We start from the raw sequence: 17,328 nt of genomic DNA on the forward strand, positions 1-17,328 counted from the left end.
ATTTTCATTTACATTCAATAGTAAATCTAACAAGTTCGAAATTAACAGATTCAAAAATAAGTTTTTCGTTAAAAACGTATCCCTGTGGGATCGATATTTTTATTACTACAAGCGAAACCGTGCACTTGCGGAAATCGCTCAACAAGTTTTTGGCGCCGTTGCCGGGGATACGCCAAAATTTTTGACAAAATTTTTATTTTTCGTATTTTATTTTCGAATCTAGGATTACACATTATTTTTATACAATTTTTATATTTTATTTATTTTCAGTTATATAACATATTTGTTTTCAATTTTGTTTTGAAGGTAGTTTGGCTCGTGTAACAATTTCAAGTTCATACGCAGTTCGCGAAGTTCGGGCACACCACCAGACCCTCTTGATCCAGAAATTGAAAGAACACTTAAGAAAAACAAGAAAAACAACAAAAACAAAGACAAAACACCCTTAAAAACCAAAGTAGTCCAGCCAGAAAATATGGCCGATCCACCGACACTTATGGATTATGCTAGGCCAGGAATGGCCGGTGTAACTAATAGTGTAGTTAGACCCCGTATAAATGCAAATCAATTTGAAATTAAGCCTGCTTTGCTTAATATGTTGCAAAACAACGTAACGTTTTATGGACTACCTAACGAAAACCCTAATGCACATTTGACAAAATTTTTAGAAATTTGTGATACTTTTAAAATTACTGATGTAACAGCCGAAGCAATCAAACTTCGCCTCTTTCCTTTCACTTTAAAGGATAAGGCAAAAATTTGGTTAACTTCTATGCCTGCTGCAACATTTGAAACTTGGGACCAATTAGCCTAAGCGTTTTTATCAAAATATTTTCCTTTAGCAAAAACCGCAAGAGTCATCAAAGAGTTGACATCTTTTACCCAAAATAATAATGAAACTCTTTATGAAGCTTGGGAACGTTTTAAAGAACTTCAACGTTTATGCCCACACCACCAACTGCCAGATGCACTTTTAATGCAGACATTCTATAATGGATTAAATCCTACGACTAGAGGTTCATTAGATGCTATGTCTAGAGGGTTATTTATGAAGAAGACGTCCGCCCAAGCAAGAGAACTTTTGGAGGAAATGGCAATCAACAGCAGTATGTGGCCCGCAGAGCGTGGACATATACCAACGGCGAAACCATCATCCTCAGGTACATCATCGGTTAACGGTATAATGAATCTTGATCCAGTAGCAATGTTACAAGCCCAATTTTCTGCCTTATCGCACAAAATTGATAAATTTATGGCACCATGCGATCCTAATGATCCAATCCAGAGAGACATTGATTACGAAGGTATGAATGAGTTAGAACAGGTAAACTTTGTCCAAGGACAAAACCAAACTACTAATCCTTATTCTAATACTTATAATCCTGGATGGAGAAATCATCCTAACTTTAATTGGAAAGATGGTAATAATAATAATAATGCAAATGCTAATCAATATCGTATAAATAATTATCAAAATCAAACAAGAGATGCGATTAGCACTTTATCTTCAAAAATCGACAAATTTATAGATGCTATGAATGGAAAGGTAAGTAATCAAGACGATGGTTTTAAACGAATCGAAAGTAAATTCGATCAGCTTATCAAAAACCAATCATCTAGCATCCATAATTTGGAGGTTCAAATTGGACAGCTTGCTAAATCAATTCCATCCCGCAAAGAGGGAAGTCTTCCCAGCCAAACGGAAGAAAATCCGAAAGAGCATGTTAAGGCTATCACTCTTCGTTCAGGGAAAAACTACTTAGGTCCGGAAATGCCCGGAAATTCAACTTTACCTGGAAATGATTTACCAAAATCCAAAGAAGATACTTTAAAACAAAAAGATACAAAAATTGACTCTAATCCGAAACCTTTTGTACCAAAACCACCTTTTCCACACAGGGTCCGAAATAAGGACCATGATAAACAACTTTTATCATTTTTAGACAAACTTAAAAATTTGCATATAAATTTAACATTCATGGATGCAATTACGCAAATTCCTAACTATGGAAAATTCTTGAAAGATTTAATTTCAAAAAAGATTAGTTGGGAAGGAATTTCATCCATTTCTCTTTCTGAAGATTGTAGTTCGATAGTATCAAGCAAATTACCTGCTAAACTCAAAGATCCCGGATGCTTTACCATTCCGTGTACATTGGGAAATATGGAATTCCCAAGTTGTCTTTGCGATTTAGGAGCTAGTATAAACTTGATGCCATTGTCTATTTTTGAAAAATTAGGTTTAGAAGAAGACATCAAGCGTACCAATATGGTTTTGCAATTAGCGGATCAATCCACTAAAAGACCATATGGTATAATTGAGGACGTCTTAGTGAAAGTTGACAAATTTATTTTTCCTACTGATTTTGTCATCTTAGATTTTGCTTATGATGCTAATTGTCCGCTAATCTTTGGTAGACCGTTCATGAACACGGGACGTGCTCTAGTTGATGTGTCGGAAGGAAAAGTAGTTTTAAGAATAGGTGACGATAAGATCGAGTTCGATATGAATCAAGCGATGAAATATCCTATGGAGGATTTCGCTTGTATGAAACTTGATTTAATTGAAGAATGTGTTAATGACATTGTTCAAAGAGAAGAAATAATAGAACCTATAATGGGTGAAGAATTAGAAGATAAGGACCCAGAGCCTTTGATTCGAGAAGATGGACCAGTTACGCCTTCAGTAATAGTTCCACCTAAATTAGAACTTAAAGAATTACCAAACCATCTGAGATACACTTTCCTAGGCGGAAGTGATACTCTACCTATAATCATCTCTAACAAATTAACAGAAAATCAAGAAGAAAAATTGAAAGAAGTTGTTAGAAATAGAATAGGAAGTATGGGATGGCAAATTTCAGATTTAAAAGGAATTAATCCTAGTATTGTAATGCATAGGATTCACTTAGAAGAAGATAAGCCACCTAAAGCGGATAGACAAAGACGTTTAAATCCGAATATGAAAGAAGTAGTAAAAAATGAGATTACTAAACTTTTAGACAATGGAATCATTTATCCTATTTCGGATAGTGAATGGGTTAGTCCAATCCATTGTGTACCCAAAAAGGGAGGCATAACTGTAGTAAGGAATGATGAAGGTGAATTAATACCTACGCGAACCACCACCGGTTGGAGGGTTTGTATAGATTATAGGAACTTAAATAAGGCAACTAGGAAAGATCATTTTCCTTTACCTTTCATCGATCAAATGATCGAAAGGATAGCCGGTCATGCATTTTATTGTTTTCTTGATGGCTATTCCGGATTCTTTCAAATATATATTTACCCGGATGACCAAGATAAAACAACCTTCACATGTCCTTATGGAACATTTGCATATAGAAGAATGCCTTTTGGTCTATGTAATGCACCAGCAACTTTTCAACGTTGTATGACTGCAATTTTTAATGATTTCATCGAAGATATCATGGAAGTATTTATGGATGATTTTTCAGTTTATGGAGATTCTTTTGATGCATGTTTAAAAAACTTAGATAAAGTTCTTTCTAGATGCGAAGAAACGAATTTAGTATTAAATTGGGAAAAATGTCATTTCATGGTTGACGAAGGAATTGTTTTAGGTCATAAAATATCTGAAAAAGGATTAGAAGTGGATAGAGCAAAAACTTCAGTAATAGAAAAATTACCCCCACCAACAATTGTCAAGGGAGTAAGATCATTTCTAGGACATGCAGGTTTTTACAGACGATTTATAAAAAACTTTTCTGTGATTTCCAAACCACTTACTAATTTGCTTATGAAGGATTCAACCTTCGATTTTAATGAAGATTGTATTAAAGCTTTCGAAACATTGAAAACAGCTTTAGTCAGTGCACCCATAATTGCTAAACCCGATTGGGATTTGCCTTTTGAAATCATGTGTGATGCAAGTGACCTAGCTGTAGGATGTGTTTTAGGTCAAAGAAAGGATAAAAGATTACATGTTATTTATTATGCAAGGCACACATTATCCGGTGCACAATTAAACTACACAACAACAGAAAAAGAGATGTTAGCCATAGTATTTGCATGTGATAAGTTTAGGTCATACTTGTTAGGATCTAAAGTTATTATCTATACAGATCACGCAGCTTTACGTTATCTGTTTGCTAAGAAAGATGCAAAACCGCGTCTGATTAGATGGGTTTTGTTGTTACAAGAATTTGATATAGAAATTAAAGACAAAAAGGGAGTAGAAAACCTTGTTGCCGATCATCTATCAAGACTAGAAGATGAAAACGGTCCTATAGGTGAAACTGTCGGTATACGAGATGATTTCCCCGATGAACATCTCTATCAGGTAGAAAATATCATGTCACCATGGTATGCAGATTTTGCTAATTATCTTGCAACCGATATCGTTCCGGAAGGATTATCTTCCCAACAAAGGAAGAAATTTTTCTTCGATATTAAACAATATTTTTGGGAAGATCCCTTTATATTCAAATCATGTGGTGGCGGGATAATTAGGAGATGCGTCGGAGAAAATGAAAATGAATCTATAATAACGGAATGTCATTCCAGCTCATATGGAGGACATAATGGAGTTAATAAAACGGTAGCTAAAATATTGGAATGTGGTTTCTTTTGGCCTACGATGTTTAAGGACGTTGGTTCATTTATTACTCGTTGTGATAAATGCCAAAGAACGGGAAATTTAGGAAGGAAAGATGAGATGCCCCTCAAAAACGTGTTGGAAGTTGAAATCTTCGACATGTGAGGAATTGATTTCATGGGACCTTTTCCGCCTTCCAACGGTAAAACTTACATATTAGTAGCCGTTGATTATGTTTCGAAGTGGGTTGAAGCAATTGCAACCCCTACGAATGATTCTAAAGTAGTTGTTAATTTTCTTGACGATATATTTTGTAGATTTGGTTGTCCTAGATTCGTTGTCAGTGATGGCGGTACCCATTTCATAAATCGGAATTTTGATATGCTTATGAAAAAATATGGAGTACGCCACCGCGTGTCAACGCCATACCATCCTTAGTCGAATGGTCAGGCGGAGATCTCAAATAGAGAACTCAAATGGATTCTAGAGAAAACTGTTTCGTCATCAAGAAAAGATTGGTCACAAAAACTCAATAATGCGCTATGGGCATACCGTACTGCATTTAAATCACCAATAGGAATGACTCCATATCGTTTAGTGTATGGAAAAGCATGTCATTTACCAGTTGAATTAGAACATAAAGCCTATTGGGCTATTAGAAAACTTAATTTTGATTTACAACAAGCAAGAAAGAAACGTTTGCTCAATTTAAATGAGTTAGATGAGTTACGACATCTATCGTATGAAAATGCGAGGATTTATAAAGAAAGAGTGAAAAAATGGCACGATGCCAAGATCAAAGTCAAGCACTTTAATGTTGGAGATAAGGTGCTGTTATTTAATTCACGGCTTCGTATATTTCCAGAAAAACTTAAGTCCAGATGGACCGGACCGTATTTAGTCGTCAAAATATTTGACTATGGTTCTTTGGAACTTGAGGAAACCAACGGTAATCGTTTTAAAGTTAACGGTAATCGATGTAAAATTTATTACGAAAATATTTCCGAAATAGGAACTAATTTCGTAACAAGATTTCCTGACATATAAATCATTTCATTTTTCTAATAGTTAGTTTTTATTATTTTTATTTTTATTTTTATTTTGTTTTGTTTTAAATTATATCATTTTATATTAGAATTTTAGATATATAAAAATATATTCAAGTCATGATTTTAATTAATTTTTAGGAATTTAATGAGAATTAGAAGAAATTTAGTGATTCTCAGTTGAGAATTTGGAATTCTCAGTTGAGAATTTGGAATTCTCAGTTGAGAATTCACATATTTAGAATTCTTAAGAAGATAAGGAATTTTCTGAACTTATAGAGAATTTAAAATTCTCAGTTGAGAATTTGGGTATTTCTAGTTAAGATAGGGAATTTCTGAACTTATAGAGGATTTGGGATTCTTAGTTGAGAATTCTGACTTCAATAGGTTTCAAATTGACAGGAAAATTTCTGAACTTACCGAGGATGAGGATTCTCGGTAGAGGATCAGAAATTAGGGGTTTTTGACAACTGATTTCCGCAAGGAAATCAGCGTGTCGCGACCGCGGGTCAGCATCCTCGGTCGCGACTCAGGGAATTTGTGCAGTAATTGACCCTTGTTCTTCAACTTTTCAGCAGACACAACTTTTCGGAAACGAATAGTTGCGTTTCTTCATTTTTAAAAAGGTCTGTTTCATGCCTTTTCACCTCAAAATAACACCTCTTTTCATCCTAGGATTTTATAAATAGGTTCTAGAGGTTCAGTTTTCTGTCACTTTCTTTTTCATCTCTGTCAGAACAATTCTCTGATTTTCTTCCAATTTCCTCTACCCAGAAATTAAGTTCAGAACCTTTCTTCCTTACTCATTCCAAACATCATGACTTCCACAAACACTCATCCTAAGAAAGTTGTTGCTTCACGCACTAAAAATACAGATATATCAGAGCGTTATGGATGTAACTTTCCCATCTTCAATCATGATGAGGGAAGGCGCTTCTTGAGGCTTCGATACACATTCTTTGTCGGAATGTTATACATGGATGACTTTCTTAACGATCAGTTGGAATCAAAGAAAATATGAGTCGCTACATGGAACGCTTAGGATGGACCAGATTTGTTGATATGAAGTTTCCTATAATTGGAGACTGGATATTAGAGTTCTTCTGTACGGTTCGTTTTGTTAACAAGCGTCGGGTGCGTCTTAGTTTCCGTCGGGATGGCAAAACTTTCACTTTTGGATATCCTGAATTGCATGCTTGGTTTGGTTTTCCCTTGAAGGATACTACCAAACGTCATCATGGAAGAGATATGACATCCACTGATATTTGGCGAATGCTCACCGGCATTTGGCCTTTCAACCCTAAACTTGCCTATAATAAGTCTTTTTATTCCAACTCTATGCTATATTTGCATAAGTTTCTAAGTCACAGCCTGTTCGGTCGCACGTTCAGTAGTGTCGTCCAAGAATCTGATCTTTATGTACTTGGAGATATATTTCAAGGCAACGTGGTTGATTCTTCAAAAATTCTGATGGAGGGTCTTGTTGCCGCATCTAGATCCAAGGCTAAGAAGGTTGGGTTCGGGAATATTATATGTGGAATAATACTAGGGACCAAGGGAAGTATTTCTGTTCCTTGGAGTGATGCTGAATCTTTCCCGATGCTAGACTATGAATTTTTAGAATACGAAGGTCTAGTGAAACGAGTTTTTCGATCAGGACCAAATTTTCTTTCTGCACCAGAACGTCAAGCCTTCGTGCAGATGAAAATAGACCGCTATAGGGCTAAGAAAATCCCGATTGAAAGGGACGAATTTTTAGCATAGCTTTTGTTATTTTGTTTGTAAATATGTTGTACATATTTCTATTTCAATAAAACTTTCTCTTTTGCATTATATCTTGTTTTTGATTATATGGTTACACTAACATTAAAACTCATTATTCTACACTTGTGAATCTATTAAATGCAAACTTAATCCATTCATGACTAATTAAATGTTAATAACTAAGTTTCAATTCCTTAAATAAAGATTCATTTAACTTACATTAATAAATGAACATAAATGCTTCAATTAATTTGAGTTCCAAACCTTTCCTATTATTAATTTAACATTCGTTAATTAAAGCATTTTCATTTATTTTTCCCATTAATAAGGATAAACCTTTGGTTTTCCTTGTCATTTAATGTTTTACATTTATGTTTTTAAGTACAGATAACATTTTCAAGGAGTTCAGGATAGGATTTATCAAGAAATTACACAAATAGGAGTTACTATACAGAATTTGGGTGACCATAGGGTGATCCGCGGCCGAGAATTATTGAATTCTCGGTAACTTCAACAATTTCCTTCAAAATTCAGAGAACAATTCGCTGCCAGACGTGATCCGCGGCCGAGAATGGTGCGATCCTCGGTAACTTCAGCAAAAATCCTTCCAAAATACAAAGAAAAATTGGCTGAAACACGTGATTCGCGGCCGCGGATGCGCATCCTCGGTCGCGACATGCGTGATTCTGCAACACCTAGTCCGGATTTTTGGCCTATTTTTCCACCTTTTCCTATTCAACCTCTACCTATTCCTCTTCCTATTCCTACTCTACCTATTAATCTTCCTATTCAACCCTATATATACCTATTACTTACACAAACCTTACATCACCTCAAATTTTAACCAATCCCCTACTCTTACCTCTTCCCAATACCTTACTTTTACCTCTTCCCAATTTCATCATTACCCTTTTCAATCACCTAACCCTTTCAACTTCAAGTCTCCATACAACACTTCTACTTCTTCTTCACCCTCAAGCTTTTATCTCTTTTCATCTTTTTCTCTAAACCCTAAACACCATAACCATGCCTAGAGCAAAGCGTGTTGGACACAAGCCGGCTGTCACTGAGGCTAATCGCCTAAGGATTAGTTGCGGGGCTTATTTTGACATTCATTCTGAGGAAGAAGTTGGACGTTTCAAGCACTTTTCAAACGCTAATCGTAAGTTTGTGGACATGCAGTTTCTTGACTTTGATTCGGTAAGGAAGTTGAACTTCACTACACAAATTACTACTTTTCTTGAAACTTTGGGATGGGAAACTTTTGCTTATATGCGTTTTCCCCAAATTCAAGAGTATGTGGTTGAGTTTTTGGTTACTTAGAGATGAACAAAAAGAGAACAGAAATTTCTTTTAGGAATAATGGTACTACCTATACCATAGATTATGAGGCTATGGGAAATATGTTTGGTTTCCCTACTAGTGATTTTTATGATAAGCCTCGGGATTTTGACAATAACTCTTTTTGGCAAACTCTTTCCGACCAAACTTCTTTTGACTCTAAAAACACTTCGAGCAAGTTGATTAAGGACAATTGTGTGTTCTTATTTCACAAGTATTTGAGTTTTTCACTTTTTGGTCGTGTTGAGAGTTCAAAAATTCAAGTCCGGGATTTGTTTGTTTGGGATTGTTTGTTCAAGGGTTTAAGGGTTGATAGCATTGGAATGATATTTGACAATTTGTATCGTGCTTCGAGGGCTCACACCACTCAAGTCCCTCTCGGTAATTTAATCACCGCTATTGTTTTGGGAGCACGGGATGAATTAGCAACTTATGATATGTCCACCTACCATGGATATGTTCCGGTTTTGGACATTGCGGCTCTTGAGCGGGCTCATTTATTGGTTTCTGCGGCTCCTCCCGTTTTTATTTCTTATGCTACCCGTATTGCACATCTTCGTGGCACTATGGGTGGAGGTGCTTCTAGTTCCCAAAATGTAGGTACCGAAGAAGGAGGTGCGGAGGAAGGAGCGGAAGATGCACCACAAGCCCAAGCAACACAAGATAATGATCCGGTGGATTTAAGGAGAATTTTGAACCAAATCAATGCCAATAATCGACAAATGAATTTGAGAATTGATGATTTGGTGGAGAACAACATGGTGATGAATGACAACTTCAATACTTTGAGGCGTGCGCAAAGATCGACTCGGCATCGGATGCTTTCGTTTTTCCGCCGCCGAAATGTGGAAACTTCACCAACACCTCCGGATTCCCCGCCGCATGCTTAGGTTTTATCTTTTATTTTTATCTTATCTTGTTTTAATTTCAGTTTCGTACATTTTTATTTTCTTATGTTTCGTACAATTTCAATTTTCATTTAATTTTATGATGCATGTTTTCTTTGCTATATCTTTCATTTCTTTCCGTTTGTTTTCTCTTCAATGTTTTATCTCCATTTTTGCACCAATGAGGACATGGTCCAATTTAAGTGTGGGAGGAGATATACACATATATCATTTTTATACAAACGAATGAATGAACGAATGTATGCAAATGAATGAATGAACGTATGCAACACTTGTTTGTTTTCAAAAATAAAAAAATGCAACGTATATTGCAACACTTTTAAGTATATTGCAACAAATGAAAAAACTTAACATTTTTTATGAAATATCATTTTTACATTTATAAATTAATCATAAGTTAAAATTTTTATGATTATTTTTAGGTTATCATTATCGATAGAAATAAATATTTCTATACGGGTAATATTTTTCAAAATATTTTTCACAAATCTTCGACACTATTTTAAGTAAAAAAATTGTCTCGAGTGAATGTATTTAAGTAATAAATTCTTTATTTTCAAATCTCTATTTTATAATCATGAAATTCATGATACAATAAATCTTATTTTAAATTTTCAATTAGGTTTATAGGCATTAAATTGAACTAACAATTTTTAGCTCGGTTTTGATTTTGTCTTACATTAACACCAATTGAAGTTTTTAAGGAAACTATAGCCATAATACATGTTGAATTTTTAGTCAATATAGGATGAATGTGCTAATTTTCTTTTTCCCAATTTACAATTTATAATCAATAAATCGTATTCTTAACTTTTGGCCACGATTGAGACCAACCTTATCACAGTCGAGGTATGAAAGGGAAGAAATTAATAAGTAAAGCGTACTTTTGGCCACGGTTGCGACCACCCTTATCACAATCGAGGTATGAAAGGAACGTTTAAATAAGAAAAAATTAAGCGTGTTTAAAGTTTAAAGTAACGATTGCGTCCACCCATGCCATGGTCGGTACCTCTTAAGCGAACACAAATCAAATGCATATAAAGTTACGATCGAGACCACCCTTATCACGGGCGTAACTAAGCAAATAAATTAAACTTTATACTCATATATAATAATTCAAGTTTGGGAAAGGAAATTTGGTGCTTTGAAATGCCTTGAGATGAAAAACTCAATAACATGCGTGCTTACATTGTCCCGAATACTTCAATTTAAACATTGAAATACAAGACGAATGATATATCGTATTTATACTAAGTAAGTTTGATATTTTGCGTATAAATTTGCCATGCGAAGTTAGTCTTTTCGGCTTAACTAATTTAAAAGGTAAACACAAAGATATATGTTTTATTTTCATAAAGAGATTAGTTAAGGAATAAATTCAGTGAAATTTTGCTCGGGACTAGCAAAAGATTAAGTGTGGAGATTTGTTAAGCCCAAAATATACTTAAAATATCATTAATATTTATATCATTTTTATTACAAATTCGTGTTATTTATATCTGTTTAGATTACTTTTACTCTCGAATATCTTTCTTTCTTGCAAGGTACCTAAATATTTGGTAAAATCTAAATAGGAACGAAAAAGGATCTAAAACAGAAGAAAAACCCTACAAAAGGAGTCAAAGACGACGTAAATCGAAAGCACCAAGTCGAGGACACGAACGAAAGCAAAGAAACGGAAAACTCACCAAGCCGCGACCGCGAATCCACCACCCGCGACCACGACACGCGTGGTTTAGCCATTCCTCCCCTTCGTCCAACGTTCAACTTAATGCTACGTCATTCACGGCCGAGGATTCCTATCCTCGGTAAGTGCAGAAAATTTACCAAATGCATTTAACACATGCTGAAATCCAAGAAACGCGTTCGTTTAAGTGGATAAAGACGTCCTTTCACAACGGACACGACTCTTAACCAACGGATACATCACTTCAAACACAACCCTTCAAAATCTATAAATAAAGAGTTGATGTTGAGAAAAAATGCAATGAAATGTTATAATATAGATATAGAATCAGAGCGTAGAACTTATGTCTAAGTTCTAAGTAAAACATTTCGAGAGTTAGAAATTAGATTCTGTACAAAACAAGATGAGGTACACATATTGTTTATAGTTTAATTACAACTTAGTAGCCTTTAGACATTGTTCCAGTTTTAGTTTGCATCATGGTAGTGGCCGACCGAATCCCTATTACGAAGTTACATCGAAAAGATTGAGTAGAGTGTTCGCCCCTGGGCCTGACAACCTCTTAGGAAACCCAAGGAAAGGAACCGATCAAGCCGTTCACTTGCACGCCCTCGAAGAACTCGATGCTCCTTGTTCTCTGTAAACTTGTATCAATTTATATTTCATCTAATAAAGTCCGTTCTATTCGACAAATCGTTATGCAGCACTTATGGTAACCAATCCAATATAAGCGAGGCTGGTGTTTTCATTAATACGCAGTTGAATTCAAAATCATTACAAGGAAACTTTGTTGAACAGTTAGGCAAATTATCATCTCGAAAGAGTTTTAATTTGAGTAAGGGCAACTATCCCGAAAGGGTTTTGTCGCGTTCAAAGCCAATTAATTAGAGGTTCCGTCATTTATTTCATCATCATAATTGATACAAAGTTTAAGTTGTTTTCTTTGCTTAATGCAAATGAATAAATTCATTCGTTTTTCTAAAAAGTTCTAAATGTTCCTGTTTTGTAAAATTCACCCTTAAAATCAGAAGATCTTTCTAACAATCGATATATTCTAAATATAAAATCTTATTCCAGCATTTTCAAGTATTCAAAGTTCACAAACTCAATTAAACAATTTCCTAAATTCAATTAGACAAATTTCACTTTTCATTTACATTCAATAGTAAATCTAACAAGTTCGAAATTAACAGATTCAAAAATAAGTTTTTTCGTTAAAAAACGTATCTCTGTGGGATCGATATTTTTATTACATTCATAAAGAGATTAGTTAAAGAATAAATTCAGTGAAATTTTGCTCGGGACTAGTAAAAGATTAAGTGTGGAGATTTGTTAAGCCCAAAATATACCTAAAATATCATTAATATTTATATCATTTTTATTACAAATTCGTGTTATTTATATCTGTTTAGATTACTTTTACTCTCGAATATCTTTCTTTCTTGCAAGGTACCTAAATATTTGGTAAAATCCAAATAGGAACGAAAAAGGATCTAAAAGAGAAGAAAAACCCTACAAAAGGAGTCAAAGACGACGTAAATCGAAAGCACCAAGTTGAGGACACGAACGAAAGCAAAGAAACAGAAAACTCACCAAGCCGCGACCGCGAATCCACCACCCGCGACCGCGACACGCGTGGTTTAGCCATTTCTCCCATTCGTCCAACGTTCAACTTAATGCTACGTCATTCACGGCCGAGGATTCCTATCCTCGGTAAGTGCAGAAAATTTACCAAATGCATTTAACACATGCTGAAATCCAAGAAACGTGTTCGTTCAAGTGGATAAAGACGTCCTTTCACAACGGACATGACTCTTAACCAACGGATACATCACTTCAAACACAACCCTTCAACATCTATAAATAAAGAGTTGATGTTGAGAAAAAAGGCAATGAAATGTTATAATATAGATATAGAATCAGAGCGTAGAACTTATGTCTAAGTTCTAAGTAAAACATTTCGAGAGTTAGAAATTAGATTCTGTACAAAACAAGATGAGGTACACATATTGTTTATAGTTTAATTACAACTCAGTAGCGTTTAGACATTGTTCCAGTTTTAGTTTGCATCATGGTAGTGGCCGACCGAATCCCTATTACGAAGTTACAGCGAGAAGATTGAGTAGAGTGTTCGCCCCTGAGCCTGACAACCTCTTAGGAAACCCAAGGAAAGGAACCGATCAAGCCGTTCACTTGCACGCCCTCGAAGAACTCGATGCTCCTTGTTCTCTGTAAACTTGTATCAATTTATATTTCATCTAATAAAGTCCGTTCTATTCGACAAATCGTTATGCAGCACTTATGGTAACCAATCCAATATAAGTGAGGCTGGTGTTTTCATTAATACGCAGTTGAATTCAAAATCATTACAAGGAAACTTTATTGAACACTTAGGCAAATTATCATCTCGAAAGAGTTTTAATTTGAGTAAGGGCAACTATCCCGAAAGGGTTTTGTCGCGTTCAAAGCCAATTAATTAGAGGTTCCGTCATTTATTTCATCATCATAATTGATACAAAGTTTAAGTTGTTTTCTTTGCTTAATGCAAATGAATAAATTCATTCGTTTTTCTAAAAAGTTCTAAATGTTCCTGTTTTGTAAAATTCACCCTTAAAATCAGAAGATCTTTCTAACAATCGATATATTCTAAATATAAAATCTTATTCCAGCATTTTCAAGTATTCAAAGTTCACAAACTCAATTAAACAATTTCCTAAATTCAATTAGACAAATTTCACTTTTCATTTACATTCAATAGTAAATCTAACAAGTTCGAAATTAACAGATTCAAAAATAAGTTTTTTCGTTAAAAAACGTATCTCTGTGGGATCGATATTTTTATTACATTCATAAAGAGATTAGTTAAGGAATAAATTCAGTGAAATTTTGCTCGGGACTAGTAAAAGATTAAGTGTGGAGATTTGTTAAGCCCAAAATATACCTAAAATATAATTAATATTTATATCATTTTTATTACAAATTCGTGTTATTTATATCTGTTTAGATTACTTTTACTCTCGAATATCTTTCTTTCTTGCAAGGTACGTAAATATTTGGTAAAATCCAAATAGGAACGAAAAATGATCTAAAACAGAAGAAAAACCCTACAAAAGGAGTCAAAGACGACGTAAATCGAAAGCACCAAGTCGAGGACACAAACGAAAGCAAAGAAACGGAAAACTCACCAAGCCGCGACCGCAAATCCACCACCCGCGACCGCGACACGCATGGTTTAGCCATTCCTCCCCTTCGTCCAACGTTCAACTTAATGCTACGTCATTCACGGCCGAGGATTCCTATCCTCGGTAAGTGCAGAAAATTTACCAAATGCATTTAACACATGCTGAAATCCAAGAAACGCGTTCGTTCAAGTGGATAAAGACGTCCTTTCACAACGGATACATCACTTCAAACACAACCCTTCAACATCTATAAATAAAGAGTTGATGTTGAGAAAAAATGCAATGAAATGTTATAATATAGATATAGAATCAGAGCGTAGAACTTATGTCTAAGTTCTAAGTAAAACATTTCGAGAGTTAGAAATTAGATTCTGTACAAAACAAGATGAGGTACACATATTGTTTATAGTTTAATTACAACTCAGTAGCGTTTAGACATTGTTCCAGTTTTAGTTTGCATCATGGTAGTGGTCGACCGAATCCCTATTACGAAGTTACAGCGAGAAGATTGAGTAGAGTGTTCGCCCCTGAGCCTGACAACCTCTTAGGAAACCCAAGGAAAGGATTTTGTCTGTCCAGAATTTTGTAGTTCTGCCATTTCGAACCACACGACCAAGTCCTTGATTTATGATTCGAGAACCCACAATAATACCCTTCCAAATAACTGAGGCTCCTTGTCTTGGATGGAAGATATCAGTGCCCTCCCGGTTAGAGCAGTATTTCGCCCTGATTACTTGGACCCATAACCGATGAGAGTCATTGAAGGTAATCCAGGCGAGTTTAGCTAAGGTCGCCGTGTTAACCTCCTTTGTCTGACGAATGCCAAGGCCCCCATTGCTCCGTGGTTGACAAATTTTATCCCATCTTACCAAGTGGGTCTTTTTATGGCTTGGAGTTGAACCCCAAAGGAATTCTCTGTTGTTTCTATCCAAACGATTACAGACACCAGTAGGAAGGGCTGCAGTTTGCATAGCGTACGACGGAATAGAAGAGGTTACAGATTTGATTAAGGTTAATCTCCCAGCAAAGGAAAGGCTTCTGCTCTTCCACCCTGCTAATCTGCTGCTGATTTTGTCAATCAGCCCCTGGTAAGTTTCCTTGTTGACTCGTTGATGGATTAGAGGCATTCCTAGGTAGATTCCTAGATTCTCTGTACTGGCAACACCAAGGGTTTCACTAATGCTGTTCCTGGCAGCAGGATCAACATTTGCAGAGAAGAACACTTTGGATTTCTGAAAACTGACTTTTTGACCAGAGCACTCCCCAAAGAACTTCACAATGTGGTTAATTGTTCTAGCTTGGCTCACAGTATCTTCCGCAAATAAGACAATGTCATCTGCAAAAAACATATGGGTGAGGTTGGGACCAGTTCTAGACAGCTTTATGGGAATCCAGCTTCTGCAGACAACGACATCCTCAATCATGTGACTTAGTCTTTCTAAACACAACACAAAAAGGTAGGGAGAGAGGGGATCTCCTTGCCTGAGTCCCCTAGACGGGATAAATTTATCCAGCTTTTCCCCATTCCAAATCACTTGCATAGAGGTGTCCGCTACGCATCTCATGATCAAATCAATCCAAGTCTGTTCTATCCTAGTCATACTGAGAGTATCCCTTAAGAATTGCCAGCTAATCGTATCGTAGGCCTTCTCCAGATCCAACTTTAGAATCATATAGCCTCTTTTCCCTTTCTTTTTCTTGAAAGAGTGAATAGCTTCCTGAACTAGGATAATGTTTCGGCCAGGAATAAAGCTGCTCTGACAAGGGCTAACAATACGAGAGAGAATTGGTTTCAGTCTCTTCACAATGCATTTTATGATGACTTTGTATAAAACGCTGCAAAGGCTGATAGGACGGAATTGAGAGGCATATTCCGGATGAGGGACTTTAGGAATGATGGTGATTAGAGTCTCATTGATACTCGGATCGAAATTCCCATTGTTCAAAGCTTTTAAGACCACAGAGCAGACCTGATCACCAAGCTTATACCATAGCTGTTGATAGAATCCTGCATTGAAACCATCCGGACCAGGCACCTTGTGAGGAGCCATTTCAAAGAGGGCGGCCTGGACTTCTTCCCTGACAAACGTATTGGTCAGTCTTCTCTGAAAACAAGTCGGAATGGGAGGGAAACTCGCCAACGTGTGTAAGCTTCCCCTAATCGGCATTTCCTCGGTGTAAACCTCGCAAAAATGATCTGTTACAATTTGCTGGACAGAAGACGGTTGCCAATTCCAAATACCATTTATATCTCGTAGCCCTTCGATCTTATTCCGTCTTCGCCGGGCAATAGTTGAAAGATGGAAGAACGTCGTATTTCGATCCCTACAGCAGAGCCGATTCACTCTGGACTTTTGAAACCAATATAACTCCTCTTGATACAGTAAATCATCCAGCTCAGATTGCAGCTTTGCTTCCAATTTCAGAATCCCCGGAGAAGTTTGCTGGTCCAGGGCTCGCTGGACACCTTCTAGCCGTCTGTATATACGATTTTTCCTGAAGCTGATATTGCCAAAGACCATTGAATCCCAATCCTGAACTTTGGTTTTGAAATCTGTAAGAGCACTATGAATGTCCTGCTGTTCAACCCAATTTGATTCAAAAAACTCATGGAAGTTGCTGTGACAGAGCCATGCGGCTTGAAACCGGAAGGGTTTAGTGTAATTAGTATTGGCTATTGTTGAGGTTTCGATCATTATGGGACAATGATCAGATCTATGACGGGGGAGGTGATGGACCATGGCCTCCGGGAAAAGAATTCTCCATTCAGCTGAGCAGATGCCTCTGTCAAGGCGGCACGCCACACGTGTTCGCGGAGAGGACCCCCGGAACCAGGTGAAAT

General features: G+C 36.2%; 1 non-coding gene across 1 annotated transcript; it reads right to left on the minus strand.

Moving 5' to 3' along the window:
- Window positions 1-853: 853 nt before the first annotated feature.
- LOC136204318 (small nucleolar RNA R71) lies at window positions 854-960 on the minus strand. The gene has a single exon (XR_010675163.1). It is a non-coding gene; the product is annotated as a small nucleolar RNA R71 (small nucleolar RNA).
- Between the last annotated feature and the right edge of the window lie 16,368 nt (window positions 961-17,328).

Source organism: Euphorbia lathyris, chromosome 8 (assembly GCF_963576675.1).
Source record: "Euphorbia lathyris chromosome 8, ddEupLath1.1, whole genome shotgun sequence".
Classification (NCBI taxonomy): Eukaryota; Viridiplantae; Streptophyta; class Magnoliopsida; order Malpighiales; family Euphorbiaceae; genus Euphorbia; species Euphorbia lathyris.